The 25,020-nt window shown below is 40.5% G+C and overlaps 62 non-coding genes across 62 annotated transcripts; all 62 read left to right on the forward strand.

Annotated features, from left to right (window-relative positions):
* Positions 1-242: 242 nt before the first annotated feature.
* Trnav-cac (transfer RNA valine (anticodon CAC)) lies at positions 243-315 on the forward strand. Its single transcript has one exon. It is a non-coding gene; the product is annotated as a tRNA-Val (tRNA).
* Positions 316-440: 125 nt separating this feature from the next.
* Positions 441-513, forward strand: Trnav-aac (transfer RNA valine (anticodon AAC)). Its single transcript has one exon. It is a non-coding gene; the product is annotated as a tRNA-Val (tRNA).
* Positions 514-846: 333 nt separating this feature from the next.
* Trnav-cac (transfer RNA valine (anticodon CAC)) lies at positions 847-919 on the forward strand. Its single transcript has one exon. It is a non-coding gene; the product is annotated as a tRNA-Val (tRNA).
* A 126-nt stretch (positions 920-1,045) lies between these two features.
* Positions 1,046-1,118, forward strand: Trnav-cac (transfer RNA valine (anticodon CAC)). The gene has a single exon. It is a non-coding gene; the product is annotated as a tRNA-Val (tRNA).
* Positions 1,119-1,245: 127 nt separating this feature from the next.
* Positions 1,246-1,318, forward strand: Trnav-aac (transfer RNA valine (anticodon AAC)). The gene has a single exon. It is a non-coding gene; the product is annotated as a tRNA-Val (tRNA).
* Positions 1,319-2,041: 723 nt separating this feature from the next.
* Trnav-cac (transfer RNA valine (anticodon CAC)) lies at positions 2,042-2,114 on the forward strand. The gene has a single exon. It is a non-coding gene; the product is annotated as a tRNA-Val (tRNA).
* Positions 2,115-2,240: 126 nt separating this feature from the next.
* Positions 2,241-2,312, forward strand: Trnav-cac (transfer RNA valine (anticodon CAC)). The gene has a single exon. It is a non-coding gene; the product is annotated as a tRNA-Val (tRNA).
* Positions 2,313-2,638: 326 nt separating this feature from the next.
* On the forward strand, positions 2,639-2,711 carry Trnav-aac (transfer RNA valine (anticodon AAC)). The gene has a single exon. It is a non-coding gene; the product is annotated as a tRNA-Val (tRNA).
* A 527-nt stretch (positions 2,712-3,238) lies between these two features.
* On the forward strand, positions 3,239-3,311 carry Trnav-aac (transfer RNA valine (anticodon AAC)). The gene has a single exon. It is a non-coding gene; the product is annotated as a tRNA-Val (tRNA).
* Positions 3,312-3,437: 126 nt separating this feature from the next.
* On the forward strand, positions 3,438-3,510 carry Trnav-aac (transfer RNA valine (anticodon AAC)). The gene has a single exon. It is a non-coding gene; the product is annotated as a tRNA-Val (tRNA).
* A 918-nt stretch (positions 3,511-4,428) lies between these two features.
* On the forward strand, positions 4,429-4,501 carry Trnav-cac (transfer RNA valine (anticodon CAC)). The gene has a single exon. It is a non-coding gene; the product is annotated as a tRNA-Val (tRNA).
* Positions 4,502-4,626: 125 nt separating this feature from the next.
* Trnav-aac (transfer RNA valine (anticodon AAC)) lies at positions 4,627-4,699 on the forward strand. Its single transcript has one exon. It is a non-coding gene; the product is annotated as a tRNA-Val (tRNA).
* Positions 4,700-5,032: 333 nt separating this feature from the next.
* Positions 5,033-5,105, forward strand: Trnav-cac (transfer RNA valine (anticodon CAC)). Its single transcript has one exon. It is a non-coding gene; the product is annotated as a tRNA-Val (tRNA).
* A 126-nt stretch (positions 5,106-5,231) lies between these two features.
* Trnav-cac (transfer RNA valine (anticodon CAC)) lies at positions 5,232-5,304 on the forward strand. The gene has a single exon. It is a non-coding gene; the product is annotated as a tRNA-Val (tRNA).
* A 126-nt stretch (positions 5,305-5,430) lies between these two features.
* On the forward strand, positions 5,431-5,503 carry Trnav-cac (transfer RNA valine (anticodon CAC)). The gene has a single exon. It is a non-coding gene; the product is annotated as a tRNA-Val (tRNA).
* A 127-nt stretch (positions 5,504-5,630) lies between these two features.
* On the forward strand, positions 5,631-5,703 carry Trnav-aac (transfer RNA valine (anticodon AAC)). The gene has a single exon. It is a non-coding gene; the product is annotated as a tRNA-Val (tRNA).
* Positions 5,704-6,427: 724 nt separating this feature from the next.
* Trnav-cac (transfer RNA valine (anticodon CAC)) lies at positions 6,428-6,500 on the forward strand. The gene has a single exon. It is a non-coding gene; the product is annotated as a tRNA-Val (tRNA).
* A 126-nt stretch (positions 6,501-6,626) lies between these two features.
* On the forward strand, positions 6,627-6,699 carry Trnav-cac (transfer RNA valine (anticodon CAC)). Its single transcript has one exon. It is a non-coding gene; the product is annotated as a tRNA-Val (tRNA).
* A 131-nt stretch (positions 6,700-6,830) lies between these two features.
* On the forward strand, positions 6,831-6,899 carry Trnav-aac (transfer RNA valine (anticodon AAC)). The gene has a single exon. It is a non-coding gene; the product is annotated as a tRNA-Val (tRNA).
* Positions 6,900-7,422: 523 nt separating this feature from the next.
* On the forward strand, positions 7,423-7,495 carry Trnav-aac (transfer RNA valine (anticodon AAC)). The gene has a single exon. It is a non-coding gene; the product is annotated as a tRNA-Val (tRNA).
* A 126-nt stretch (positions 7,496-7,621) lies between these two features.
* Trnav-aac (transfer RNA valine (anticodon AAC)) lies at positions 7,622-7,694 on the forward strand. The gene has a single exon. It is a non-coding gene; the product is annotated as a tRNA-Val (tRNA).
* A 126-nt stretch (positions 7,695-7,820) lies between these two features.
* Positions 7,821-7,893, forward strand: Trnav-aac (transfer RNA valine (anticodon AAC)). The gene has a single exon. It is a non-coding gene; the product is annotated as a tRNA-Val (tRNA).
* Positions 7,894-8,226: 333 nt separating this feature from the next.
* On the forward strand, positions 8,227-8,299 carry Trnav-aac (transfer RNA valine (anticodon AAC)). Its single transcript has one exon. It is a non-coding gene; the product is annotated as a tRNA-Val (tRNA).
* Positions 8,300-8,624: 325 nt separating this feature from the next.
* On the forward strand, positions 8,625-8,697 carry Trnav-aac (transfer RNA valine (anticodon AAC)). The gene has a single exon. It is a non-coding gene; the product is annotated as a tRNA-Val (tRNA).
* Positions 8,698-9,029: 332 nt separating this feature from the next.
* Trnav-cac (transfer RNA valine (anticodon CAC)) lies at positions 9,030-9,102 on the forward strand. The gene has a single exon. It is a non-coding gene; the product is annotated as a tRNA-Val (tRNA).
* Positions 9,103-9,227: 125 nt separating this feature from the next.
* Trnav-cac (transfer RNA valine (anticodon CAC)) lies at positions 9,228-9,300 on the forward strand. Its single transcript has one exon. It is a non-coding gene; the product is annotated as a tRNA-Val (tRNA).
* A 127-nt stretch (positions 9,301-9,427) lies between these two features.
* On the forward strand, positions 9,428-9,499 carry Trnav-uac (transfer RNA valine (anticodon UAC)). The gene has a single exon. It is a non-coding gene; the product is annotated as a tRNA-Val (tRNA).
* Positions 9,500-9,824: 325 nt separating this feature from the next.
* Positions 9,825-9,897, forward strand: Trnav-aac (transfer RNA valine (anticodon AAC)). Its single transcript has one exon. It is a non-coding gene; the product is annotated as a tRNA-Val (tRNA).
* A 126-nt stretch (positions 9,898-10,023) lies between these two features.
* Trnav-aac (transfer RNA valine (anticodon AAC)) lies at positions 10,024-10,096 on the forward strand. The gene has a single exon. It is a non-coding gene; the product is annotated as a tRNA-Val (tRNA).
* A 127-nt stretch (positions 10,097-10,223) lies between these two features.
* Trnav-uac (transfer RNA valine (anticodon UAC)) lies at positions 10,224-10,295 on the forward strand. Its single transcript has one exon. It is a non-coding gene; the product is annotated as a tRNA-Val (tRNA).
* Positions 10,296-11,214: 919 nt separating this feature from the next.
* On the forward strand, positions 11,215-11,287 carry Trnav-aac (transfer RNA valine (anticodon AAC)). The gene has a single exon. It is a non-coding gene; the product is annotated as a tRNA-Val (tRNA).
* Positions 11,288-11,413: 126 nt separating this feature from the next.
* Positions 11,414-11,486, forward strand: Trnav-cac (transfer RNA valine (anticodon CAC)). Its single transcript has one exon. It is a non-coding gene; the product is annotated as a tRNA-Val (tRNA).
* Positions 11,487-12,603: 1,117 nt separating this feature from the next.
* Trnav-uac (transfer RNA valine (anticodon UAC)) lies at positions 12,604-12,676 on the forward strand. The gene has a single exon. It is a non-coding gene; the product is annotated as a tRNA-Val (tRNA).
* Positions 12,677-12,802: 126 nt separating this feature from the next.
* Positions 12,803-12,875, forward strand: Trnav-aac (transfer RNA valine (anticodon AAC)). The gene has a single exon. It is a non-coding gene; the product is annotated as a tRNA-Val (tRNA).
* A 126-nt stretch (positions 12,876-13,001) lies between these two features.
* On the forward strand, positions 13,002-13,074 carry Trnav-aac (transfer RNA valine (anticodon AAC)). The gene has a single exon. It is a non-coding gene; the product is annotated as a tRNA-Val (tRNA).
* A 127-nt stretch (positions 13,075-13,201) lies between these two features.
* On the forward strand, positions 13,202-13,274 carry Trnav-cac (transfer RNA valine (anticodon CAC)). The gene has a single exon. It is a non-coding gene; the product is annotated as a tRNA-Val (tRNA).
* Positions 13,275-13,399: 125 nt separating this feature from the next.
* On the forward strand, positions 13,400-13,471 carry Trnav-aac (transfer RNA valine (anticodon AAC)). Its single transcript has one exon. It is a non-coding gene; the product is annotated as a tRNA-Val (tRNA).
* Positions 13,472-13,995: 524 nt separating this feature from the next.
* On the forward strand, positions 13,996-14,068 carry Trnav-aac (transfer RNA valine (anticodon AAC)). The gene has a single exon. It is a non-coding gene; the product is annotated as a tRNA-Val (tRNA).
* Positions 14,069-14,391: 323 nt separating this feature from the next.
* On the forward strand, positions 14,392-14,464 carry Trnav-uac (transfer RNA valine (anticodon UAC)). The gene has a single exon. It is a non-coding gene; the product is annotated as a tRNA-Val (tRNA).
* A 127-nt stretch (positions 14,465-14,591) lies between these two features.
* Positions 14,592-14,664, forward strand: Trnav-aac (transfer RNA valine (anticodon AAC)). Its single transcript has one exon. It is a non-coding gene; the product is annotated as a tRNA-Val (tRNA).
* A 130-nt stretch (positions 14,665-14,794) lies between these two features.
* Trnav-aac (transfer RNA valine (anticodon AAC)) lies at positions 14,795-14,867 on the forward strand. The gene has a single exon. It is a non-coding gene; the product is annotated as a tRNA-Val (tRNA).
* A 325-nt stretch (positions 14,868-15,192) lies between these two features.
* Trnav-cac (transfer RNA valine (anticodon CAC)) lies at positions 15,193-15,265 on the forward strand. Its single transcript has one exon. It is a non-coding gene; the product is annotated as a tRNA-Val (tRNA).
* A 127-nt stretch (positions 15,266-15,392) lies between these two features.
* On the forward strand, positions 15,393-15,465 carry Trnav-aac (transfer RNA valine (anticodon AAC)). The gene has a single exon. It is a non-coding gene; the product is annotated as a tRNA-Val (tRNA).
* A 323-nt stretch (positions 15,466-15,788) lies between these two features.
* On the forward strand, positions 15,789-15,861 carry Trnav-cac (transfer RNA valine (anticodon CAC)). The gene has a single exon. It is a non-coding gene; the product is annotated as a tRNA-Val (tRNA).
* A 127-nt stretch (positions 15,862-15,988) lies between these two features.
* Positions 15,989-16,061, forward strand: Trnav-aac (transfer RNA valine (anticodon AAC)). Its single transcript has one exon. It is a non-coding gene; the product is annotated as a tRNA-Val (tRNA).
* A 126-nt stretch (positions 16,062-16,187) lies between these two features.
* On the forward strand, positions 16,188-16,260 carry Trnav-aac (transfer RNA valine (anticodon AAC)). The gene has a single exon. It is a non-coding gene; the product is annotated as a tRNA-Val (tRNA).
* Positions 16,261-16,583: 323 nt separating this feature from the next.
* Trnav-uac (transfer RNA valine (anticodon UAC)) lies at positions 16,584-16,656 on the forward strand. The gene has a single exon. It is a non-coding gene; the product is annotated as a tRNA-Val (tRNA).
* Positions 16,657-16,783: 127 nt separating this feature from the next.
* Positions 16,784-16,856, forward strand: Trnav-aac (transfer RNA valine (anticodon AAC)). The gene has a single exon. It is a non-coding gene; the product is annotated as a tRNA-Val (tRNA).
* Positions 16,857-16,986: 130 nt separating this feature from the next.
* On the forward strand, positions 16,987-17,059 carry Trnav-aac (transfer RNA valine (anticodon AAC)). Its single transcript has one exon. It is a non-coding gene; the product is annotated as a tRNA-Val (tRNA).
* Positions 17,060-17,384: 325 nt separating this feature from the next.
* On the forward strand, positions 17,385-17,457 carry Trnav-cac (transfer RNA valine (anticodon CAC)). Its single transcript has one exon. It is a non-coding gene; the product is annotated as a tRNA-Val (tRNA).
* Positions 17,458-17,584: 127 nt separating this feature from the next.
* On the forward strand, positions 17,585-17,657 carry Trnav-aac (transfer RNA valine (anticodon AAC)). Its single transcript has one exon. It is a non-coding gene; the product is annotated as a tRNA-Val (tRNA).
* Positions 17,658-17,980: 323 nt separating this feature from the next.
* Trnav-cac (transfer RNA valine (anticodon CAC)) lies at positions 17,981-18,053 on the forward strand. The gene has a single exon. It is a non-coding gene; the product is annotated as a tRNA-Val (tRNA).
* Positions 18,054-18,180: 127 nt separating this feature from the next.
* Positions 18,181-18,253, forward strand: Trnav-aac (transfer RNA valine (anticodon AAC)). The gene has a single exon. It is a non-coding gene; the product is annotated as a tRNA-Val (tRNA).
* A 324-nt stretch (positions 18,254-18,577) lies between these two features.
* Trnav-cac (transfer RNA valine (anticodon CAC)) lies at positions 18,578-18,650 on the forward strand. The gene has a single exon. It is a non-coding gene; the product is annotated as a tRNA-Val (tRNA).
* Positions 18,651-18,776: 126 nt separating this feature from the next.
* Positions 18,777-18,848, forward strand: Trnav-cac (transfer RNA valine (anticodon CAC)). The gene has a single exon. It is a non-coding gene; the product is annotated as a tRNA-Val (tRNA).
* A 325-nt stretch (positions 18,849-19,173) lies between these two features.
* Trnav-cac (transfer RNA valine (anticodon CAC)) lies at positions 19,174-19,246 on the forward strand. Its single transcript has one exon. It is a non-coding gene; the product is annotated as a tRNA-Val (tRNA).
* Positions 19,247-19,373: 127 nt separating this feature from the next.
* Trnaa-ugc (transfer RNA alanine (anticodon UGC)) lies at positions 19,374-19,445 on the forward strand. The gene has a single exon. It is a non-coding gene; the product is annotated as a tRNA-Ala (tRNA).
* Positions 19,446-20,366: 921 nt separating this feature from the next.
* On the forward strand, positions 20,367-20,439 carry Trnav-aac (transfer RNA valine (anticodon AAC)). Its single transcript has one exon. It is a non-coding gene; the product is annotated as a tRNA-Val (tRNA).
* Positions 20,440-20,569: 130 nt separating this feature from the next.
* On the forward strand, positions 20,570-20,641 carry Trnav-aac (transfer RNA valine (anticodon AAC)). The gene has a single exon. It is a non-coding gene; the product is annotated as a tRNA-Val (tRNA).
* Positions 20,642-20,767: 126 nt separating this feature from the next.
* On the forward strand, positions 20,768-20,840 carry Trnav-aac (transfer RNA valine (anticodon AAC)). Its single transcript has one exon. It is a non-coding gene; the product is annotated as a tRNA-Val (tRNA).
* Positions 20,841-21,765: 925 nt separating this feature from the next.
* Trnav-aac (transfer RNA valine (anticodon AAC)) lies at positions 21,766-21,838 on the forward strand. The gene has a single exon. It is a non-coding gene; the product is annotated as a tRNA-Val (tRNA).
* Positions 21,839-21,964: 126 nt separating this feature from the next.
* Trnav-aac (transfer RNA valine (anticodon AAC)) lies at positions 21,965-22,037 on the forward strand. The gene has a single exon. It is a non-coding gene; the product is annotated as a tRNA-Val (tRNA).
* The last annotated feature ends 2,983 nt before the right edge of the window (positions 22,038-25,020 follow it).

The raw sequence follows: 25,020 nt of genomic DNA on the forward strand, positions 1-25,020 counted from the left end.
TTTTTTTCAGCTGTCCAATGACCAATAGTTTAATTACAGGTCAACCGTTTCTTAGTGGAGTGCTTATCACGTTCGCCTAACACGCGATAGGTCCCCGGTCCGAGCGCGGGTGAAAACCTGTTTTTTTATTCGTATGGTCCTATGCTGCTTCATAATATTAATGACCTTAAATATTTCTTTTCCCGTTAGGGATTATTTGAGTTTAAGTTGTAACACACCAACTGTTTATTATTTTATCAACCGTTTCCGTAGTGTAGTGGTTATCACGTTCGCCTCACACGCGAAAGGTCCCCGGTTCGAGCCCGGGCGGAAACATGAATGTTTTCATTTTAGTGGTTTCCCGATGTCTTAATATTATTTGCAACCTAAATTGTTTATTTCGCATTATGGCTCATTTGTTTCAACTTTCCCATGACGAATAGTTTAACAGCACATGAACCGTTTCCGTAGTGTTGTGCTTATCACGTTCGCCTAACACGCGAAAGGTCCCCGGTTCGAGCCCGGGCGGAAACATGTTTTTCTTCATTTGAGTGGTTTCCCGATGTTTTAATATTATTTGCAAACTAAATTGTTTCTTTTCGATTGATGGGCTATGTGTTTTCAATTGTACAATGATCAATAGTTTAACAACACATGAACCGTTTCCGTAGTGTAGGCCTAGTGTTTGTCACATTCGCCTCACACGCAAAAGGTCCCCGGTTCGATCCAGGGCGTAAACATGGATGTTTTCATTTGAGTGGTTTTCTGCTGTCTTAATTATATTAATGATCTCAAATAGTAATTTTCGCGTTAGGGATTATTTGAGTGTAAATCATAAGACACCAACTTTTTATTATTTTATCAACCGTTTCCGTAGTGTAGTGGTTATCACGTTCGCCTCACACGCGAAAGGTCCCCGGTTCGAGACCGGGTGGAAACATGTTTTTTTCATTCGAGTGGTTTTCTGCTGTCTTAATTATATTAATGATCTCAAATAGTAATTTTCGCGTTAGGGATTATTTGAGTGTAAATCATAAGACACCAACTTTTTATTATTTTGTCAACCGTTTCCGTAGTGTAGTGGTTATCACGTTCACCTCACACGTGATAGGTCCCTGGTTCGAGCCCTGGCGGAAACATGTTTTTCTTCATTCAAGTGTTTTCCCCGCTGTCTTAATATTATTTAAAACCTGAATTGTTTCTTTTCGCATTATGGCTCATTTGTTTCAACTTTCCAATGACGAATAGTTTAACAGCACATGAACCGTTTGCGTAGTGTAGTGGTTATCACGTTCGCCTAACACGCGAAAGGTCCCCGGTTCGAGCCCGGGCGAAAACATGTTTTTCTTCATTCAAGTGTTTTCCCGCTGTCTTAAAGTTATTTACAACCTGACTTGTTTCTTTTCGCATTATGGCTCATTTGTTTCAAGTATCCAATGATCAATAGTTCAACAACACATGAACCGTGTCCGTATAGTATAGTGGTTATCACGATCGCTTTACACGCGAAAGGTCCCCGGTTTGACCCAGGGCGGAAACATGTTGTTCTTCATTTATGTGGTTTCTTGCTGTATTAATATCATTTACAAGCTAAATTGTTTATTTTCGTTCAATGGCTTATTTTTTTCAGCTATCCAATGACCAATAGTTTAATTACAGGTCAACCTTTGCATAGTGTAGTGCTTATCACGTTCGCCTAATACGCGATAGGTCCCCGGTCCGAGCGCGGGTGGAAACCTGTTTTTTATTCGTATGGTCCTATGCTGTCTTCATAATATTAATGACCTTAAATATTTCTTTTCCCGTTAGGGATTATTTGAGTTTAAGTTCTAACACACCAACTGTTTATTATTTTATCAACCGTTTCCGTAGTGTAGGGTTTATCACGTTCGCTTTACACGCTAAAGGTCCCCGGTTCGAACCCGGGGGAAAACATGAATGTTTTCATTTGAGTGGTTTCCCGATGTCTTAATATTATTTGCAACCTAAGTTGTTTCTTTTCGCTTGATGGCCTATGTGTTTTCAATTATGCAATGATCAATAGTTTAACAACACATAAACCCTTTCCGTAGTGTAGTGGTTATCACGTTCGCCTCACCCGCGAAAGGTCCCCGGTTCGAGCCCGGGTGGAAACATGTTTTTTTTCATTCGAGTGGTTTTCTGCTGTCTTAATTATATTAATGACCTTAAATAGTAATTTCGCGTTAGGGATTATTTGAGTGTAAATTATAACACACCAACTGTTTGTTAGTTTATCAACCGTTTCCGTAGTGTAGTGGTTATCACGTTCGCCTCACACGCGAAAGGTCCCCGTTCGAGACCGGGTGGAAACATGTTTTTTTCATTCGAGTGGTTTTCTGCTGTCTTAATTATATTAATGATCTCAAATAGTAATTTTCGCGTTAGGGATTATTTGAGTGTAAATCATAAGACACCAACTTTTTATTATTTTATCAACCGTTTCCGTAGTGTTGGGTTTATCACGTTCGCTTTACACGCGAAAGGTCCCCGGTTCGAGCCCGGGGGAAAACATGAATGTTTTCATTATAGTGGTTTCCCGATGTCTTAATATCATTTGCAACATAAATGGTTTCTTTTCGCTTTATGGCCTATGGGTTTACAATTGTGCAATGATCAATAGTTTAACAACACATGAACCGTTTCCGTAGTGTAGTGGTTATCACGTTTGCCTAACACGCGAAAGGTCCCCGGTTCGAGCCCGGGCGGAAACATGTTTTTCTTCACTCAAGTGTTTTCCCGCTGTCTTAACATTATTTAAAACCTGAATTGTTTCTTTTCGCATTATGACTCATTTGTTTCAACCTTCCAATGACGAATAGTTTAACAGCACATGAACCGTTTCCGTAGTGTATTGGTTATCAACTTCGCCTAACACGCGAAAGGTCCCCGGTTCGATCCAGGGCGGAAACATGGATGTTTTTCTTCATTCAAGTGTTTTCCCGCTGTCTTAATATTATTTACAACCTGACTTGTTTCTTTTCGCATTATGGCTCATTTATTTCAACTATCCAATGATCAATAGTTTAACAACACATGAACCGTTTCCGTAGTGTATTGGTTATCACCTTCGCCTAACACGCGAAAGGTCCTCGGTTCGATCCCGGCGGAAACATGTTTTTCTTCACTCAAGTGTTTTCCCGCTGTCTTAATATTATTTAAAACCTGAATTGTTTCTTTTCGCATTATGGCTCATTTGTTTCAACTTTCCAATGACGAATAGTTTAACAGCACATGAACCGTTTGCGTAGTGTAGTGGTTATCACGTTCGCCTAACACGCGAAAGGTCCCCGGTTCGAGCCCGGGCGAAAACATGTTTTTCTTCATTCAAGTGTTTTCCCGCTGTCTTAATATTATTTAAAACCTGAATTGTTTCTTTTCGCATTATGGCTCATTTGTTTCAACTTTCCAATGACGAATAGTTTAACAGCACATGAACCGTTTGCGTAGTGTAGTGGTTATCACGTTCGCCTAACACGCGAAAGGTCCCCGGTTCGAGCCCGGGCGAAAACATGTTTTTCTACATTCAAGTGTTTTCCCGCTGTCTTAATGTTATTTACAACCTGACTTGTTTCTTTTCGCATTATGGCTCATTTGTTTCAACTATCCAATGATCAATAATTTAACAACACATGAACCGTTTCCGTAGTGCAGTGGTTATTACGTTCGCCTAACACGCGATAGGTCCCCGGTCCGAGCGCGGGTGGAAACCTGTTTTTTTATTCGTATGGTCCTATGCTGTCTTCATAATATTAATGACCTTAAATATTTCTTTTCCCGTTAGGGATTATTTGAGTTTAAGTTGTAACACACCAACTGTTTATTATTTTATCAACCGTTTCCGTAGTGTAGGGTTTATCATGTTCGCTTTACACGCGAAAGGTCCCAGTTTCGAGCCCGGGCGAAAATATGTTTTTCTTCATTCAAGTGTTTTCCCGCTGTCTTAATGTTATTTACAACCTGACTTGTTTCTTTTCGCATTATGGCTCATTTGTTTCAACTATCCAATGATCAATAGTTTAACAACATATGAACCGTTTCCGTAGTATAGTGGTTATCATGATCGCTTTACACGCGAAAGGTCCCCGGTTTGACCCAGGGCGGAAACATGTTTTTCTTCATTTATGTGGTTTCTTGCTGTCTTAATATCATTTACAAGCTAAATTGTTTATTTTCGTTCAATGGCTTATTTTTTTCAGCTGTCCAATGACCAATAGTTTAATTACAGGTCAACCGTTTCTTAGTGGAGTGCTTATCACGTTCGCCTAACACGCGATAGGTCCCCGGTCCGAGCGCGGGTGAAAACCTGTTTTTTTATTCGTATGGTCCTATGCTGCTTCATAATATTAATGACCTTAAATATTTCTTATCCCGTTAGGGATTATTTGAGTTTAAGTTGTAACACACCAACTGTTTATTATTTTATCAACCGTTTCCGTAGTGTAGTGGTTATCACGTTCGCCTCACACGCGAAAGGTCCCCGGTTCGAGCCCGGGCGGAAACATGAATGTTTTCATTTTAGTGGTTTCCCGATGTCTTAATATTATTTGCAACCTAAATTGTTTATTTCGCATTATGGCTCATTTGTTTCAACTTTCCCATGACGAATAGTTTAACAGCACATGAACCGTTTCCGTAGTGTTGTGCTTATCACGTTCGCCTAACACGCGAAAGGTCCCCGGTTCGAGCCCGGGCGGAAACATGTTTTTCTTCATTTGAGTGGTTTCCCGATGTTTTAATATTATTTGCAAACTAAATTGTTTCTTTTCGATTGATGGGCTATGTGTTTTCAATTGTACAATGATCAATAGTTTAACAACACATGAACCGTTTCCGTAGTGTAGGCCTAGTGTTTGTCACATTCGCCTCACACGCAAAAGGTCCCCGGTTCGATCCAGGGCGTAAACATGGATGTTTTCATTTGAGTGGTTTTCTGCTGTCTTAATTATATTAATGATCTCAAATAGTAATTTTCGCGTTAGGGATTATTTGAGTGTAAATCATAAGACACCAACTTTTTATTATTTTATCAACCGTTTCCGTAGTGTAGTGGTTATCACGTTCGCCTCACACGCGAAAGGTCCCCGGTTCGAGACCGGGTGGAAACATGTTTTTTTCATTCGAGTGGTTTTCTGCTGTCTTAATTATATTAATGATCTCAAATAGTAATTTTCGCGTTAGGGATTATTTGAGTGTAAATCATAAGACACCAACTTTTTATTATTTTATCAACCGTTTCCGTAGTGTAGTGGTTATCACGTTCGCCTCACACGCGAAAGGTCCCCGGTTCGAGACCGGGTGGAAACATGTTTTTTTCATTCGAGTGGTTTTCTGCTGTCTTAATTATATTAATGATCTCAAATAGTAATTTTCGCGTTAGGGATTATTTGAGTGTAAATCATAAGACACCAACTTTTTATTATTTTATCAACCGTTTCCGTAGTGTAGTGGTTATCACGTTCACCTCACACGTGATAGGTCCCTGGTTCGAGCCCTGGCGGAAACATGTTTTTCTTCATTCAAGTGTTTTCCCCGCTGTCTTAATATTATTTAAAACCTGAATTGTTTCTTTTCGCATTATGGCTCATTTGTTTCAACTTTCCAATGACGAATAATTTAACAGCACATGAACCGTTTGCGTAGTGTAGTGGTTATCACGTTCGCCTAACACGCGAAAGGTCCCCGGTTCGAGCCCGGGCGAAAACATGTTTTTCTTCATTCAAGTGTTTTCCCGCTGTCTTAAAGTTATTTACAACCTGACTTGTTTCTTTTCGCATTATGGCTCATTTGTTTCAAGTATCCAATGATCAATAGTTTAACAACACATGAACCGTGTCCGTATAGTATAGTGGTTATCACGATCGCTTTACACGCGAAAAGTCCCCGGTTTGACCCAGGGCGGAAACATGTTGTTCTTCATTTATGTGGTTTCTTGCTGTATTAATATCATTTACAAGCTAAATTGTTTATTTTCGTTCAATGGCTTATTTTTTTTCAGCTATCCAATGACCAATAGTTTAATTACAGGTCAACCTTTGCATAGTGTAGTGCTTATCACGTTCGCCTAATACGCGATAGGTCCCCGGTCCGAGCGCGGGTGGAAACCTGTTTTTTATTCGTATGGTCCTATGCTGTCTTCATAATATTAATGACCTTAAATATTTCTTTTCCCGTTAGGGATTATTTGAGTTTAAGTTCTAACACACCAACTGTTTATTATTTTATCAACCGTTTCCGTAGTGTAGGGTTTATCACGTTCGCTTTACACGCTAAAGGTCCCCGGTTCGAACCCGGGGGAAAACATGAATGTTTTCATTTGAGTGGTTTCCCGATGTCTTAATATTATTTGCAACCTAAGTTGTTTCTTTTCGCTTGATGGCCTATGTGTTTTCAATTATGCAATGATCAATAGTTTAACAACACATAAACCCTTTCCGTAGTGTAGTGGTTATCACGTTCGCCTCACCCGCGAAAGGTCCCCGGTTCGAGCCCGGGTGGAAACATGTTTTTTTTCATTCGAGTGGTTTTCTGCTGTCTTAATTATATTAATGACCTTAAATAGTAATTTCGCGTTAGGGATTATTTGAGTGTAAATTATAACACACCAACTGTTTGTTAGTTTATCAACCGTTTCCGTAGTGTAGTGGTTATCACGTTCGCCTCACACGCGAAAGGTCCCCGGTTCGAGCCCGGGCGGAAACATGAATGTTTTCATTTTAGTGGTTTCCCGATGTGTTAATATTATTTGCAACCTAAATTGTTTCTTTTCGCTTTATGGCCTATGTGTTTTCAATTATGCAATGATCAATAGTTTAACAACACATGAACCGTTTGAGTAGTGTAGTGGTCATCACGTTCGCCTAACACGCGAAAGGTCCCCGGTTCTAGCCCGGGCGGAAACATGTTTTTCTTCATTTGAGTGGTTTCCCGCTGTCTTAATGTTATTTACAACCTGACTTGTTTCTTTTCGCATTATGGCTCATTTGTTTCAACTATCCAATGATCAATAGTTTAACAACACATGAACCGTTTCCGTAGCATAGTGGTTATCACGATCGCTTTACACGCGAAAGGTCCCCGGTTTGAGCCCGGGCGGAAACATGTTTTTCTTCATTTATGTGGTTTCTTGCTGTCTTAATATCATTTACAAGCTAAATTGTTTATTTTCGTTCAATGGCTTATTTTTTTCAGCTATCCAATGACCAATAGTTTAATTACAGGTCAACCGTTTCTTAGTGTAGTGCTTATCACGTTCGCCTAATACGCGATAGGTCCCCGGTTCGAGCGCGGGTGGAAACATGTTTTTCTTCACTCAAGTGTTTTCCCGCTGTCTTAATATTATTTACAACCTGAATTGTTTCTTTTCGCATTATGGCTCATTTGTTTCAACTTTCCCATGACGAATAGTTTAACAGCACATGAACCGTTTCCGTAGTGTAGTGGTTATCACGTTCGCCTAACACGCGAAAGGTCCCCGGTTCGAGCCCGGGCGGAAACATGTTTTTCTTCATTCAAGTGTTTTCCCGCTATCTTAATATTTTTTACAACCTGACTTGTGTCTTTTCGCATTATGGCTCATTTGTTTCAACTATCCAATGATGAATAGTTTAACAACACATGAACCGTTTCCGTAGTGTAGTGGTTATCACGTTCGCCTAACACGCGAAAGGTCCCCGGTTGGAGCCCGGGCGGAAACATGTTTTTCTTCATTCAAGTGTTTTCCCGCTGTCTTAATATTATTTACAACCTGACTTGTTGCTTTTCGCATTATGGCTCATTTGTTTCAACTATCCAATGATCAATAATTTAACAACACATGAACCGTTTCCGTAGTGTAGTGGTTATCACGTTCGCCTAACACGCGAAAGGTCCCCGGTTCGAGCCCGGGCGGAAACATGTTTTTCTTCATTTGAGTGGTTTCCCGATGTTTTAAGATTATTTGCAAACTAAATTGTTTCTTTTCGCTTTATGGCCTATGTGTTTTCAATTGTACCATGATCAATAGTTTAACAACACATGAACCGTTTCCGTAGTGTAGGCCTAGTGTTTGTCACATTCGCCTCACACGCAAAAGGTCCCCGGTTGGATCCAGGGCGGAAACATTGATGTTTTCATTTCAGTGGTTTTCTGCTGTCTTACATATATAAATGACCTCAAATAGTAATTTTCGCGTTAGGGATTATTTGAGTGTAAATCATAAGACACCAACTTTTTACTATTTTATCAACCGTTTCCGTAGTGTAGTGGTTATCACGTTCGCCTAACACGCGAAAGGTCCCCGGTTCGAGCCCGGGTGGAAACATGTTTTTTTCATTTTAGTGGTTTCCCGATGTCTTAATATTATTTGCAACCTAAATTGTTTCTTTTCGCTTTATGGCCTATGTGTTTTCAATTATGCAATGATCAATAGTTTAACAACACATGAACCGTTTGCGCAGTGTAGTGGTCATCACGTTCGCCTAACACGCGAAAGGTCCCAGGTTCGAGCCCGGGCGAAAATATGTTTTTCTTCATTCAAGTGTTTTCCCGCGGTCTTAATATTATTTACAACCTGACTTGTTGCTTTTCGCATTTTGGCTCATTTGTTTCAACTATCCAATGATCAATAGTTTAACAACACATGAACCGTTTCCGTAGTGTAGTGGTTATCACGTTCGCCTAACACGCGAAAGGTCCCCGGTTCGAGCCCGGGCGGAAACATGTTTTTCTTCATTTGAGTGGTTTCCCGATGTTTTAAGATTATTTGCAAACTAAATTGTTTCTTTTCGCTTTATGGCCTATGTGTTTTCAATTGTACAATGATGAATAGTTTAACAACACATGAAACGTTTCCGTAGTGTAGGCCTAGTGTTTGTCACATTCGCCTCACACGCAAAAGGTCCCCGGTTGGATCCAGGGCGGAAACATGGATGTTTTCATTTCAGTGGTTTTCTGCTGTCTTACATATATTAATGACCTCAAATAGTAATTTTCGCGTTAGGGATTATTTGAGTGTTAATCATAACACACCAAATTGTATTATTTTATCAACCGTTTCCGTAGTGTAGTGGTTATCACGATCGCCTCACACGCGAAAGGTCCCCGGTTCGAGCCCGTGTGGAAACACGTTTTTTTCATTCGAGTGTTTTTCTGCTGTCTTAATTATATTAATGACCTTAATTAGTAATTTCGCGTTAGGGATTATTTTAGTGTAAATTATAATTCACCAACTGTTTATTATTTTATCAACCGTTTCCGTAGTGTAGTGGTTATCACGTTCGCCTCACACGCGAAAGGTCCCCGGTTCGAGCCCGGGCGGAAACATGAATGTTTTCATTTTGGTGGTTTCCCGATGTCTTAATATTATTTGCAACCTAAATTGTTTCTTTTCGCTTTATGGCCTATGGGTTTACAATTGTGCAATGATCAATAGTTTAACAACATTTGCACCGTTTCCGTAGTGTAGTGGTTATCACGTTCGCTTTACACGCGAAAGTCCCCGGATTGAGCCCGGGCGGAAACATGTTTTTCTTCATTTAAGTGGTTTTCTGCTGTCTTAATATTATTTACAACCTAAATTGCTTCTTTTCGCTTTATGGCCTATGTGTTTTCAATTGTACAATGATCAATAGTTTAATAATACGATAACCGTTTCCGTAGTGTAGTGGTTATCACGTTCGCCTAACACGCGAAAGGTCCCCGGTCGAGCCAGGGCGGAAACATGTGTTTCTTCATTCAAGTGTTTTCCCTCTGTCTTAATATCATTTACAACCTGACTTGTTTCTTTTCGCATTATGGCTCATTTGTTTCAACTTTCCCATGACGAATAGTTTAACAGCACATGAACCGTTTCCGTAGTGTAGTGGTTATCACGTTCGCCTAACACGCGAAAGGTCCCCGGTTCGAGCCCGGGCGGAAACATGTTTTTCTTCATTCAAGTGTTTTCCCGCTGTCTTAATATTATTTACAACCTGAATTGTTTCTTTTCGCATTATGGCTCATTTGTCTCAACTATCCAATGATGAATAGTTTAACAATACATGAACCGTTTCCGTAGTGTAGTGGTTATCACGTTCGCCTAACACGCGAAAGGTCCCCGGTTCGAACCCGGGCGGAAACATGAATGTTTTTATTTAAGTGGTTTCCCGATGTCTTAATATTATTTGCAACCTAAATTGTTTCTTTTCGCTTTTTGGCCTATGTGTTTTCAATTATGCAATGATCAATAGTTTAACAACACATGAACCGTTTCCGTAGTGTAGTGGTTATCACGATCGCTTTACACTCGAAAGTCCCCGGTTCGAGCCCGGGCGGAAACATGTTTTTCTTCATTTAAGTGGTTTCTTGCTGTCTTTATATTAGTTACAAACTAAATTGTTGATTTTCGCTTTATGGCTTATTTTTTTCAGCTATCCAATGACCAATAGTTTAATAACAGAAAAACCGTTTCGTAGTGTAGTGCTTATCACGTTCGCCTAACACGCGATAGATCCCCGGTTCGGGCCCGGGCGGAAACATGTTTTTCTTCATTCAAGTGTTTTCCCGCTGTCTTAATGTTATTTACAACCTGACTTGTTTCTTTTCGCATTATGGCTCATTTGTTTCAAATATCCAATGATCAATAGTTTAACAACACATGAACCGTTTCCGTAGTATAGTGGTTATCACGATCGCTTTACACGCGAAAGGTCCCCGGTTTGACCCAGAACGGAAACATGTTTTTCTTCATTTATGTGGTTTCTTGCTGTCTTAATATCATTTACAAGCTAAATTGTTTATTTTCGTTCAATGGCTTATTTTTTTCAGCTATCCAATGACCAATAGTTTAATTACAGGTCAACCGTTGCTTAGTGTAGTGCTTATCACGTTCGCCTAACACGCGATTGGTCCCCGGTCCGAGCGCGGGCGGAAACCTGTTTTTTTATTCGTATGGTCCTATGCTGTCTTCATAATATTAATGACCTTTGATATTTATTTTCCCGTTAGGGATTATTTGAGTTTAAGTTCTAACACACCAACTGTTTATTATTTTATCAACCGTTTCCTTAGTGTAGGGTTTATCACGTTCGGTTTACACGCGAAAGGTCCCCGGTTCGAGCCCGGGCGGAAACATGTTTTTCTTCATTCAAGTGTTCTCCCGCTGTCTTAATATTATTTACAACCTGACCTGTTTCTTTTCGCATTATGGCTCATTTGTTTCAACTATCCAATGATCAATAGTTTAACAACACATTAACCGTTTCCGTAGTGTAGTGGTTATCACGTTCGCCTAACACGCGAAAGGTCCCCGGTTCGAGCCCGGGCGGAAACATGTTTTTCTTCATTCAAGTGTTCTCCTGCTGTCTTAATATTATTTACAACCTGAATTGTTTCTTTTCGCATTATGACTCATTTGTTTCAACTATCCAATGATGAATAGTTTAACAACACATGAACCGTTTCCGTAGTGTAGTGGTTATCACGTTCGCCTCACACGCGAAAGATCCCCGGTTCGAGCCCGGGCGGAAACATGAATGTTTTTATTTAAGTGGTTTCCCGATGTCTTAATATTATTTGCAACCTAAATTGTTTCTTTTCGCTTTTTGGCCTATGTGTTTTCAATTATGCAATGATCAATAGTTTAACAACACATGAACCGTTTCCGTAGTGTAGTGGTTATCACGATCGCTTTACACTCGAAAGTCCCCGGTTCGAGCCGGGCGGAAACATGTTTTTCTTCATTTAAGTGGTTTCTTGCTGTCTTTATATTAGTTACAAACTAAATTGTTGATTTTCGCTTTATGGCTTATTTTTTTCAGCTATCCAATGACCAATAGTTTAATAACAGAAAAACCGTTTCGTAGTGTAGTGCTTATCACGTTCGCCTAACACGCGATAGATCCCCGGTTCGGGCCCGGGCGGAAACATGTTTTTCTTCATTCAAGTGTTTTCCCGCTGTCTTAATGTTATTTACAACCTGACTTGTTTCTTTTCGCATTATGGCTCATTTGTTTCAAATATCCAATGATCAATAGTTTAACAACACATGAACCGTTTCCGTAGTATAGTGGTTATCACGATCGCTTTACACGCGAAAGGTCCCCGGTTTGACTCAGGGCGGAAACATGTTTTTCTTCATTTATGTGGTTTCTTGCTGTCTTAATGTTATTTACAACCTGACTTGTTTCTTTTCGCATTATGGCTCATTTGTTTCAAATATCCAATGATCAATAGTTTAACAACACATGAACCGTTTCCGTAGTATAGTGGTTATCACGATCGCTTTACACGCGAAATGTCCCCGGTTTGAACCAAAACGGAAACATGTTTTTCTTCATTTATGTGGTTTCTTGCTGTCTTAATATCATTTACAAGCTAAATTGTTTATTTTCGTTCAATGGCTTATTTTTTTCAGCTATCCAATGACCAATAGTTTAATTACAGGTCAACCGTTGCTTAGTGTAGTGCTTATCACGTTCGCCTAACACGCGATTGGTCCCCGGTCCGAGCGCGGGCGGAAACCTGTTTTTTTATTCGTATGGTCCTATGCTGTCTTCATAATATTAATGACCTTAAATATTTCTTTTCCCGTTAGGGATTATTTGAGTTTAAGTTCTAACACACCAACTGTTTATTATTTTATCAACCGTTTCCTTAGTGTAGGGTTTATCACGTTCGCTTTACACGCGAAAGGTCCCCGGTTCGAGCCCGGGCGGAAACATGTTTTTCTTCATTCAAGTGTTCTCCCGCTGTCTTAATATTATTTACAACCTGACCTGTTTCTTTTCGCATTATGGCTCATTTGTTTCAACTATCCAATGATCAATATTTTAACAACACATTAACCGTTTCCGTAGTGTAGTGGTTATCACGTTCGCCTAACACGCGAAAGGTCCCCGGTTCGAGCCCGGGCGGAAACATGTTTTTCTTCATTCAAGTGTTCTCCTGCTGTCTTAATATTATTTACAACCTGAATTGTTTCTTTTCGCATTATGACTCATTTGTTTCAACTTTCCAATGACGAATATTTTAACAACACATTAACCGTTTCCGTAGTGTAGTGGTTATCACGTTCGCCTAACACGCGAAAGGTCCCCGGTTCGAGCCCGGGCGGAAACATGTTTTTCTTCATTCAAGTGTTTTCCCGCTGTCTTAATATTATTTACAACCTGACTTGTTTCTTTTCGCTTTATGGCCTATGGGTTTACAATTGTGCAATGATCAATAGTTTAACAACACATGAACCGTTTCCGTAGTGCAGTGGTTATCAGGTTCGCCTCACACGCGAAAGGTCCCCGGTTCGAGCCCGGGTGGAAACATGTTTTTTTCATTCGAGTGGTTTTCTGCTGTCTTAATTATATTAATGACCTTAAATAGTAATTTCGTGTTAGGGATTATTTGAGTGTAAATTATAACACACCAACTGTTTATTATTTTATCAACCGTTTTCGTAGTGTAGTGGTTATCACGTTCGCCTAACACGCGAAAGGTCCCCGGTCGAGCCCGGGCGGAAACATGAATGTTTTCATTTTAGTGGTTTCCCGATGTCTTAATATTATTTGCAACCTAAATTGTTTCTTTTCGCTTTATGGCCTATGTGTTTTCAATTATGCAATGACGAATAGTTTAACTGCACATGAAACGTTTCCAAATGTAGTGGTTATCACGTTCGCCTAACATGCGAAAGGTCCCCGGTTCGAGCCCGGGCGGAAACATGTTTTTCTTCATTCAAGTGTTTTCCCGCTGTCTTAATATTATTTACAACCTGACTTGTTTCTTTTCGCATTATGGCTCATTTGTTTCAACTATCCAATGATGAATAGTTTAACAACACATCAACCGTTTCCTTAGTGTAGGGTTTATCACGTTCGCTTTACACGCGAAAGGTCCCCGGTTCGAGCCCGGGTGAAACATGAATGTTTTCATTATAGTGGTTTCCCGATGTCTTAATATTATTTGCAACCTAAATTGTTTCTTTTCGCTTTATGTCCTATGGGTTTACAATTGTGCAATGATCAATAGTTTAACAACAGATTAACCGTTTCCGTAGTGTAGTGGTTATCACGTTCGCCTAACACGCGAAAGGTCCCCGGTTCGAGCCCGGGCGGAAACATGTTTTTCTTCATTCAAGTGTTTTCCCGCTGTCTTAATATTATTTACAACCTGACTTGTTTCTTTTCGCATTATGGCTCATTTGTTTCAACTATCCAATGATCAATAGTTTAACAACACATGAACCGTTTCCGTAGTGCAGTGGTTATCACGTTCGCCTAACATGCGATAGGTCCCCGGTCCGAGCGCGGGTGGAAACCTGTTTTTTATTCGTATGGTGCTATGCTGTCTTCATAATATTAATGACCTTAAATATTTCTTTTCCCGTTAGGGATTATTTGAGTTTAAGTTGTAACACACCAACTGTTTATTATTTTATCAACCGTTTCCGTAGTGTAGGGTTTATCACGTTCGCTTTACACGCGAAAGGTCTCCGGTTCGAGCCCGGGCGGAAACATGAATGTTTTCATTTGAGTGGTTTCAAGATGTCTTAATATTATTTGTAACCTAAATTGTTTCTTTTCGCTTTATGGCCTATGGATTTTCAATTGTGCAATGATCAATAGTTTGACAACACATGAACCGTTTCCGTAGTGTAGTGGTTATCACGTTCGCCTAACACGCGAAAGGTCCCCGGTTCGAGCCCGGGCGGAAACATGGATGTTTTTCTTCATTCAAGTGTTTTCCCGCTGTCTTAATATTTTTTACAACCTGACCTGTTTCTTTTCGCATTATGGCTCATTTGTTTCAACTATCCAATGATCAATAGTTTAACAACACATTAACCGTTTCCGTAGTGTAGTGGTTATCACGTTCGCCTAACACGCGAAAGGTCCCCGGTTCGAGCCCGGGCGGAAACATGTTTTTCTTCATTCAAGTGTTTTCCCGCTGTCTTAATATTATTTACAACCTAAATTGTTTCTTTTCGCTTTATGGCCTATGGGTTTACAATTGTGCAATGATCAATAGTTTAACAACACATGAACCGTTTCCGTAGTGCAGTGCTTATCAGGTTCGCCTCACACGCGAAAGGTCCCCGGTTCGAGCCCGGGTGGAAACATGTTTTTTTCATTCGAGTGTTTTTCTGCTGTCTTAATTATATTAATGACCTTAAATAGAAATTTCGCGTTAGGGATTATTTGAGTGCAAATTATAACACACCAACTGTTTATTATTTTATCAACCGTTTCCGTAGTGTAGTGGTTATCACGTTCGCCTCACACTCGAAAGGTCCCCGGTTCGATCCCGGGCGGAAACATGAATGTTTTCATTTTAGTGGTTTCCCGATGTCTTAATATTATTTGCAACCTAAATTGCTTCTTTTCGCTTTATGGCCTATGTGTTTTCAATTATGCTATGATCAATAGTTTAACAACACATCAACCGTTTCCGTAGTGTAGTGGTTATCACGTTCGCCTAACACGCGAAAGGTCCTCGGTTCGAGCCCGGGCGGAAACATGTTTTTCTTCATTTATGTGGTTTCTTGCTGTCTTAATATCATTTACAAGCTAAATTGTTTATTTTCGTTCAATGGCTTATTTTTTTCAGCTATCCAATGACCAATAGTTTAATTACAGGTCAACCGTTTCTTAGTGGAGTGCTTATCACGTTCGCCTAACACGCGATAGGTCCCCGGTCCGAGCGCGGGTGAAAACCTGTATTTTTATTCGTATGGTCCTATGCTGTCTTCATGATATTAATGACCTTAAATATTTCTTATCCCGTAAGGGATTATTTGAGTTTAAGTTGTAACACACCAACTGTTTATTATTTTATCAACCTTTTCCGTAGTGTAGTGGTTATCACGTTCGCCTCACACGCGAAAGGTACCCGGTTCGAGCCCGGGCGGAAACATGAATGTTTTCATTTTAGTGGTTTCCCGATGTCTTAATATTATTTGCAACCTAAATTGTTTCTTTTCGCTTTATGGCCTATGGGTTTACAATTGTGCAATGATTAATAGTTTAACAACACATGAACCTTTTCCGTAGTGTAGTGGTTATCACCTTCGCCTAACACGCGAAAGGTCCCCGGTTCGAGCCCGGGCGGAAACATGTTTTTCTTCACTCAAGTGTTTTCCCGCCGTCTTAATATTATTTACAACCTGAATTGTTTCTTTTCGCATTATGGCTCATTTGTTTCAACTTTCCAATGACGAATAGTTTAACTGCACATTAACCGTTTCCGTAGTGTAGTGGTTATCACGTTCGCCTAACACGCGAAAGGTCCACGGTTCGAGCCCGGGCGGAAACATGTTATTCTTCATTCAATTGTTTTCCCGCTTTCTTAATATTATTTACAACCTGACTTGTTTCTTTTCGCATTATGGCTCATTTGTTTCAACTATCCAATGATCAATAGTTTAACAACACATGAACCGTTTCCGTAGTGCAGTGGTTATCACGTTCGCCTAACATGCGATAGGTCCCCGGTCCGAGCGCGGGTGGAAACCTGTTTTTTATTCGTATGGTGCTATGCTGTCTTCATAATATTAATGACCTTAAATATTTCTTTTCCCGTTAGGGATTATTTGAGTTTAAGTTGTAACACACCAACTGTTTATTATTTTATCAACCGTTTCCGTAGTGTAGGGTTTATCACGTTCGCTTTACACGCGAAAGGTCTCCGGTTCGAGCCCGGGCGGAAACATGAATGTTTTCATTTGAGTGGTTTCAAGATGTCTTAATATTATTTGTAACCTAAATTGTTTCTTTTCGCTTTATGGCCTATGGATTTTCAATTGTGCAATGATCAATAGTTTGACAACACATGAACCGTTTCCGTAGTGTAGTGGTTATCACGTTCGCCTAACACGCGAAAGGTCCCCGGTTCGAGCCCGGGCGGAAACATGGATGTTTTTCTTCATTCAAGTGTTTTCCCGCTGTCTTAATATTTTTTACAACCTGACCTGTTTCTTTTCGCATTATGGCTCATTTGTTTCAACTATCCAATGATCAATAGTTTAACAACACATTAACCGTTTCCGTAGTGTAGTGGTTATCACGTTCGCCTAACACGCGAAAGGTCCCCGGTTCGAGCCCGGGCGGAAACATGTTTTTCTTCATTCAAGTGTTTTCCCGCTGTCTTAATATTATTTACAACCTAAATTGTTTCTTTTCGCTTTATGGCCTATGGGTTTACAATTGTGCAATGATCAATAGTTTAACAACACATGAACCGTTTCCGTAGTGCAGTGCTTATCAGGTTCGCCTCACACGCGAAAGGTCCCCGGTTCGAGCCCGGGTGGAAACATGTTTTTTTCATTCGAGTGGTTTTCTGCTGTCTTAATTATATTAATGACCTTAAATAGAAATTTCGCGTTAGGGATTATTTGAGTGCAAATTATAACACACCAACTGTTTATTATTTTATCAACCGTTTCCGTAGTGTAGTGGTTATCACGTTCGCCTCACACTCGAAAGGTCCCCGGTTCGATCCCGGGCGGAAACATGAATGTTTTCATTTTAGTGGTTTCCCGATGTCTTAATATTATTTGCAACCTAAATTGCTTCTTTTCGCTTTATGGCCTATGTGTTTTCAATTATGCTATGATCAATAGTTTAACAACACATCAACCGTTTCCGTAGTGTAGTGGTTATCACGTTCGCCTAACACGCGAAAGGTCCTCGGTTCGAGCCCGGGCGGAAACATGTTTTTCTTCATTTATGTGGTTTCTTGCTGTCTTAATATCATTTACAAGCTAAATTGTTTATTTTCGTTCAATGGCTTATTTTTTTCAGCTATCCAATGACCAATAGTTTAATTACAGGTCAACCGTTTCTTAGTGGAGTGCTTATCACGTTCGCCTAACACGCGATAGGTCCCCGGTCCGAGCGCGGGTGAAAACCTGTATTTTTATTCGTATGGTCCTATGCTGTCTTCATGATATTAATGACCTTAAATATTTCTTATCCCGTAAGGGATTATTTGAGTTTAAGTTGTAACACACCAACTGTTTATTATTTTATCAACCTTTTCCGTAGTGTAGTGGTTATCACGTTCGCCTCACACGCGAAAGGTACCCGGTTCGAGCCCGGGCGGAAACATGAATGTTTTCATTTTAGTGGTTTCCCGATGTCTTAATATTATTTGCAACCTAAATTGTTTCTTTTCGCTTTATGGCCTATGGGTTTACAATTGTGCAATGATTAATAGTTTAACAACACATGAACCTTTTCCGTAGTGTAGTGGTTATCACCTTCGCCTAACACGCGAAAGGTCCCCGGTTCGAGCCCGGGCGGAAACATGTTTTTCTTCACTCAAGTGTTTTCCCGCTGTCTTAATATTATTTACAACCTGAATTGTTTCTTTTCGCATTATGGCTCATTTGTTTCAACTTTCCAATGACGAATAGTTTAACTGCACATTAACCGTTTCCAAATGTAGTGGTTATCACGTTCGCCTAACACGCGAAAGGTCCACGGTTCGAGCCCGGGCGGAAACATGTTATTCTTCATTCAATTGTTTTCCCGCTTTCTTAATATTATTTACAACCTGACTTGTTTCTTTTCGCATTATGGCTCATTTGTTTCAACTATCCAACGATGAATAGTTTAACAACACATCAACCGTTTCCGTAGTGTAGTGGTTATCACGTTCTCCTCACACGCGAAAGGTCCCCGGTTCGAGCCCGGGCGGAAACATGTTTTTCTTCATTCAATTGTTTTCCCGCTGTCTTAATATTATTTACAACCTGACTTGTTTCTTTTCGCATTATGGCTCATTTGTTTCAACTATCCAATGATGAATAGTTTAACAACACATCAACCGTTTTCGTAGTGTAGTGGTTATCACGTTCGCCTCACACGCGAAAGGTCCCCGGTCGAGCCAGGGCGGAAACATGAATGTTTTCATTTTAGTGGTTTCCCGATGTCTTAATATTATTTGCAACCTAAATTGTTTCTTTTCGCTTTATGGCCTATGTGTTTTCAATTATGCAATGACGAATAGTTTAACTGCACATGAAACGTTTCCAAATGTAGTGGTTATCACGTTCGCCTAACATGCGAAAGGTCCCCGGTTCGAGCCCGGGCGGAAACATGTTTTTCTTCATTCAAGTGTTTTCCCGCTGTCTTAATATTATTTACAACCTGACTTGTTTCTTTTCGCATTATGGCTCATTTGTTTCAACTATCCAATGATGAATAGTTTAACAACACATCAACCGTTTCCGTAGTGTAGTGGTTATCACGTTCGCCTCACACGCGAAAGGTCCCCGGTTCGAGCCCGGGCGGAAACATGAAAGTTTTCATTTCAGTGGTTTCCCGATGTCTTAATATTATTTGCAACCTAAATTGTTTCTTTTCGATTGATGGCCTATGGGTTTACAATTGTGCAATGATCAATAGTTTAACAACATATGCACCGTTTCCGTAGTGTAGTGGTTATCACGTTCGCTTTGCACTCGAAAGTCCCCGGTTCGAGCCCGGGCGGAAACATGTTTTTCTTCATTTAAGTGGTTTCTTGCTGTCTTTATATTAGTTACAAACTAAATTGTTGATTTTCGCTTTATGGCTTATTTTTTTCAGCTATCCAATGACCAATAGTTTAATAACAGAAAAACCGTTTATAGTGTAGTGCTTATCACGTTCGCCTAACACGCGATAGATCCCCGGTTCGGGCCCGGGCGGAAACATGTTTTTCTTCATTTAAGTGGTTTCTTGCTGTCTTTATATTAGTTACAAACTAAATTGTTGATTTTCGCTTTATAGCTTATTTTTTTCAGCTATCCAATGACCAATAGTTTAATAACAGAAAAACCGTTTCCGTAGTTTAGTGCTTATCACGTTCGCCTAACACGCGATAGGTCCCCGGTTCGGGCCCGGGCGGAAACATGTTTTTCTTCATTCAAGTGTTTTCCCGCTGTCTTAATGTTATTCACAACCTGAGTTGTTTCTTTTCGCATTATGGCTCATTTGTTTCAACTATCCAATGATCAATAGTTTAACAACACATGAACCGTTTCCGTAGTATAGTGGTTATCTCGATCGCTTTACTCGCGAAAGGTCCCCGGTTTGAGCCCGGGCGGAAACATGAATGTTTTCATTATAGTGGTTTCCCGATGTCTTAATATCATTTGCAACCTAAATTGTTTCTTTTCGCTTTATGGCCTATGGGTTTACAATTGTGCAATGATCAATAGTTTAACAACAAATGAACCATTTCCGTAGTTTATTGGTTATCACGTTCGCCTAACACGCGAAAGGTCCCCGGTTCGAGCCCGGGCGGAAACATGTTTTTCTTCACTCAAGTGTTTTCCCGCTGTCTTAATATTATTTACAACCTGAATTGTTTCTTTTCGCATTATGACTCATTTGTTTCAACTTTCCAATGACGAATAGTTTAACAGCACATGAACCGTTTCCGTAGTGTAGTGGTTATCACGTTCGTCTAACACGCGAAAGGTCCCCGGTTCGATCCAGGGCGGAAACATGGATGTTTTTCTTCATTCAAGTGTTTTCCCGCTGTCTTAATATTATTTACAACCTGACTTGTTTCTTTTCGCATTATGGCTCATTTATTTCAACTATCCAATGATCAATAGTTTAACAACACATGAACCGTTTCCGTAGTGTAGTGGTTATCACGTTCGCCTAACACGCGAAAGGTCCTAGGTTCGATCCCTGCGGAAACATGTTTTTCTTCACTCAAGTGTTTTCCCGCTGTCTTAATATTATTTACAACCTGAATTGTCTCTTTTCGCATTATGGCTCATTTGTTTTAACTTTCCAATGACGAATAGTTTAACAGCACATGAACCGCTTCCGTAGTGTAGTGGTTATCACTTTCGCCTAACACGCGAAAGGTCCCCGGTTCGAGCCCGGGCGGAAACATGTTTTTCTTCACTCAAGTGTTTTCCCGCTGTCTTAATATTATTTACAACCTGAATTGTTTCTTTTCGCATTATGGCTCATTTGTTTCAACTTTCCAATGACGAATAGTTTAACTGCACTTGAACCGTTTCCGTAGTGTAGTGCTTATCACGTTCGCCTAACACGCGATAGATCCCCGGTTCGGGCCCGGGCGGAAACATGTTTTTCTTCATTCAAGTGTTTTCCCGCTGTCTTAATGTTATTTACAACCTGACTTGTTTCTTTTCGCATTATGGCTCATTTGTTTCAACTATCCAATGATCAATAGTTTAACAACACATGAACCGTTTCCGTAGTATAGTGGTTATCACGATCGCTTTACACGCGAAAGGTCCCCGGTTTGACCCAGGGCGGAAACATGTTTTTCTTCATTTATGTGGTTTCTTGCTGTCTTAATATCATTTACAAGCTAAATTGTTTATTTTCGTTCAATGGCTTATTTTTTTCAGCTATCCAATGACCAATAGTTTAATTACAGGTCAACCGTTGCTTAGTGTAGTGCTTATCACGTTCGCCTAACACGCGATAGGTCCCCGGTCCGAGCGCGGGTGGAAACCTGTTTTTTTATTCGTATGGTCCTATGCTGTCTTCATAATATTAATGACCTTAAATATTTCTTTTCCCGTTAGGGATTATTTGAGTTTAAGTTCTAACACACCAACTGTTTATTATTTTATCAACCGTTTCCTTAGTGTAGGGTTTATCACGTTCGCTTTACACGCGAAAGGTCCCCGGTTCGAGCCCGGGGGAAAACATTAATGTTTTCATTATAGTGGTTTCCCGATGTCTTAATATTATTTGCAACCTATATTGTTTCTTTTCGCTTTATGGCCTATGGGTTTACAATTGTGCAATGAATGATCAATAGTTTAACAACACATTAACCGTTTCCGTAGTGTAGTGGTTATCACGTTCGCTTAACACGCGAAAGGTCCCCGGTTCGAGCCCGGGCGGAAACATGTTTTTCTTCATTCAAGTGTTTTCCCGCTGTCTTAATATTATTTACAACCTGAATTGTTTCTTTTCGCATTATGACTCATTTGTTTCAACTTTCCAATGACGAATAGTTTAACAGCACATGAACCGTTTCCGTAGTGCAGTGGTTATCACGTTCGCCTAACACGCGAAAGGTCCCCGGTTCGATCCAGGGCGGAAACATGGGTGTTTTCATTTAAGTGGTTTTCTGCTGTCTTACATATATTAATGACCTCAAATAGTAATTTTCGCGTGTAGCATATAGCCTACTTTTACGTCACTATACACGTGACCATTGTCCACTGACGTGTGACCGCCGCACCTAGCGAATTGCTTTTCCGCATTTGACAATTGATTCTACTTTATACGTCTTACTGATTAGCGGCTTGAATCACCGCTCTGTTTATCGCTGTATTTCTGAGATTTGTGAATATACTCTATGAGCAACTATCTACTGAGTGGATTGTCTTTGCTTAGAGTACAAGAAGTTAAGGACAGGTATTCTAGCGGCCTGCTCCTTTGGAGTCGGATTAAGAACTTGTAAGAGACTTAGGCAGCCGTCGGCCCTCGTCTATAGGGTCAGCAGCCTTCTTATAGCTCCCAACTATCCCTCTACGCTTCACTGGTGACCTCCTTGTTCTTCGGAAGATATCTGAAGACAGAACATTGCAATCAAAAGCAGGCAAGTCTCAGAAAAAACGGACTAAAAATCTCGACAATTAGAGAGACGACAGTCAATCGTCTCTCCCCGAAGAAGATACATCGCCCTTTCAACGGCCCCCGGGAAGATCCCCTCTGTACGAGCAGGATTCCTTCACATTCCCCGCACCGGCAGCGTGCGACCTTAAAGACGACCTAGCGTCAAAGGATTATTTTGGAGGAACGAACCGGCTTCGTGTACGATCTTGTCCCCAGGGAACTTCAGAAGGACGTGCGATTTTCTTCACGTCACAACTATAAAATTAGTAAGATAGACAAGGGATTTTCGTTCGAAAATAACTGATAGTTCGCTTGTCGAATTTTCAAATAAAAATCGTCGAACTTTTCCTGCAAAATAATTGTGTAAATTTATCGCATAATTTGCATTAATAAGTTTACGCCCATTGAATGTTGTGTGTTGTGCTGAATGACTGTTGGATTGGCATTTTTATATTTCGAGTAACTGCTTAATATAAAGCGCTTAAACCGTAACGGCAGGCACAGCGAAATTTGGCTAACACCAAAATAGCTTCCGGTTCTCACGCTCTAAACCGCGCTTAACCGAGACCGGCATAAGAGCTTGTTAACGCTATAGCTAACTGAGAAGACCTCTGTTTTCTGTCAGAAATCGAACTCGAACCTATAAACCTTACTAACCCCTCCCCCCTACTAACCACACAAACAAAATGCCAAAACAAAAGCCCTCTGATGATGTTGACCAAGAGACCTTACAGGCAAAGGTTGAATCACTTGAAAAGAAGCTTCAAGCATCAAAGGTATTTGAAGAGCAGGCACAAGATCGTCAAGCAGAAGTGGAAGCTACATTGAAAAGACAAGAGCACAAATTGGAAATGAACCAAAAGAAGCAGCAAGACGACCATCTCGAACAAACTCGCTTGCTGGAAGAAAAAATTGAACAACTCCAACAAGCTCAACTCCAAAGAGAAAAGGAAGCCGAAGAATTATCACAAAAGATGAGCAAACTGCTACAACAACAGGAAAAGTTACAAATTCCTGAGCACAAGGCCTCACCACAAGAAGAAAGCTACGAAGATCAACCAAGCACATCTGGACTGCTTTCTCTTCCAAAACCAAACTGGGAGAACCTAGGAGAAGAGCAGAAGACACCAGAGAGAACAAAGACATCAACAGAAGAAAGCAGACAAAGAGTTGAAGGAGGAGAAAAAGACGAAGACACTCGCTCCGGAGACAGTGACACCGCCTCATCATCCTCGTCTTCATCCTCATCATCAGAGACAAGAACGAAGTCAAGGAAGGCGAAGAAAAAGAAGAAGAAGAAATCAAAGCACAAGAAGAGGCGCAAACGCGACTACAAAGTGCCTGACATGAAAAAAGGCAAAGTAAAACAATGGTTTGATATCGCAGACGACACCTTTGACCGTCACAAGGCAACGGACCAAATGCGATACGAAGACTTGTCAGATGCCATCCCTAGCTCTATGTTTTGGACACTCACCGAGCAAGTGAGGAAAGCAGGAAGACACCCAACTGACAAATATGGAACTTTAAAAAAAGCACTTTTAAAAGCCTACGGTTTCGAGGACGAATCAGGTTGGATGGATCGACTGGAAAAGACCAGACGCAGAAAGAAGGAATGGCCTTCGCTTTTTGCTGACAGGCTGATTCGGGTGATTGGAGGTGAAGATGAATTAAACATCGACAAAGTCAAAGCTTCAGTCAACAGGAAATTCATAGACGAAATTCCCGAATGGCAGCGCGCCACAATAACTGCAATGGATCCACAAGACCTTGCCGCAAGAGCACAAAAAGCGGACCAGCTTTGCAAGGAATCTCGCATATGGAACAATCAGAGCAGCGGACAAAGCAGCGACTCTGACGACACCAATGACGATACCAGCAATGAGGCAAAACCAAAGACAAAAGAACAAAAAGGAGTACAAAAACAATTCTCCAAGATAATGTTAGAGCTCTCACGAATAAAAGAAGAGAAAACAACAACTCAAGTTCCAGAGTCCGACAAGACAAAGCATCGACAATTTTCCAGAAACTGGAACTCGAAAAGCGGCAGTTGGAACCCAAAAAGAAACAAAACTTTTCAAGACCAAACAAGAAGAAACAGCAGTTGGAGTCAGCCACAGACATCAAGACGCCAAGAAGTCCAAAATAACTCTCGTAACTGCTGGAAACACAACAAGTTCGGCGCCGAATCAAGAGGTTGCATACCGCCCTGCGCATGGAAAACGGACCACCCTGTGAAAGAAAAATCAGTTAACAACGTCACAGGAAATGATACAGCCACTTTGCCATTTGTAATGGACAAAACGACTGGTCAACGGTACCTAATCGACAGCGGAAGCCCTTTCTCCTTCATACGCCCAAAACCTCACGCAAAGCCAGATAACAAAAACGACTTTTCGACGACAACGGGAACGCCAATAAACACGTATGGAGAGAAAACTCTAACTTTAGATTTGGGATTTTCCTC

This window comes from Ascidiella aspersa, chromosome 3 (assembly GCF_963924565.1).
Source record: "Ascidiella aspersa chromosome 3, kaAscAspe10.2, whole genome shotgun sequence".
NCBI classification, from domain to species: Eukaryota; Metazoa; Chordata; class Ascidiacea; order Phlebobranchia; family Ascidiidae; genus Ascidiella; species Ascidiella aspersa.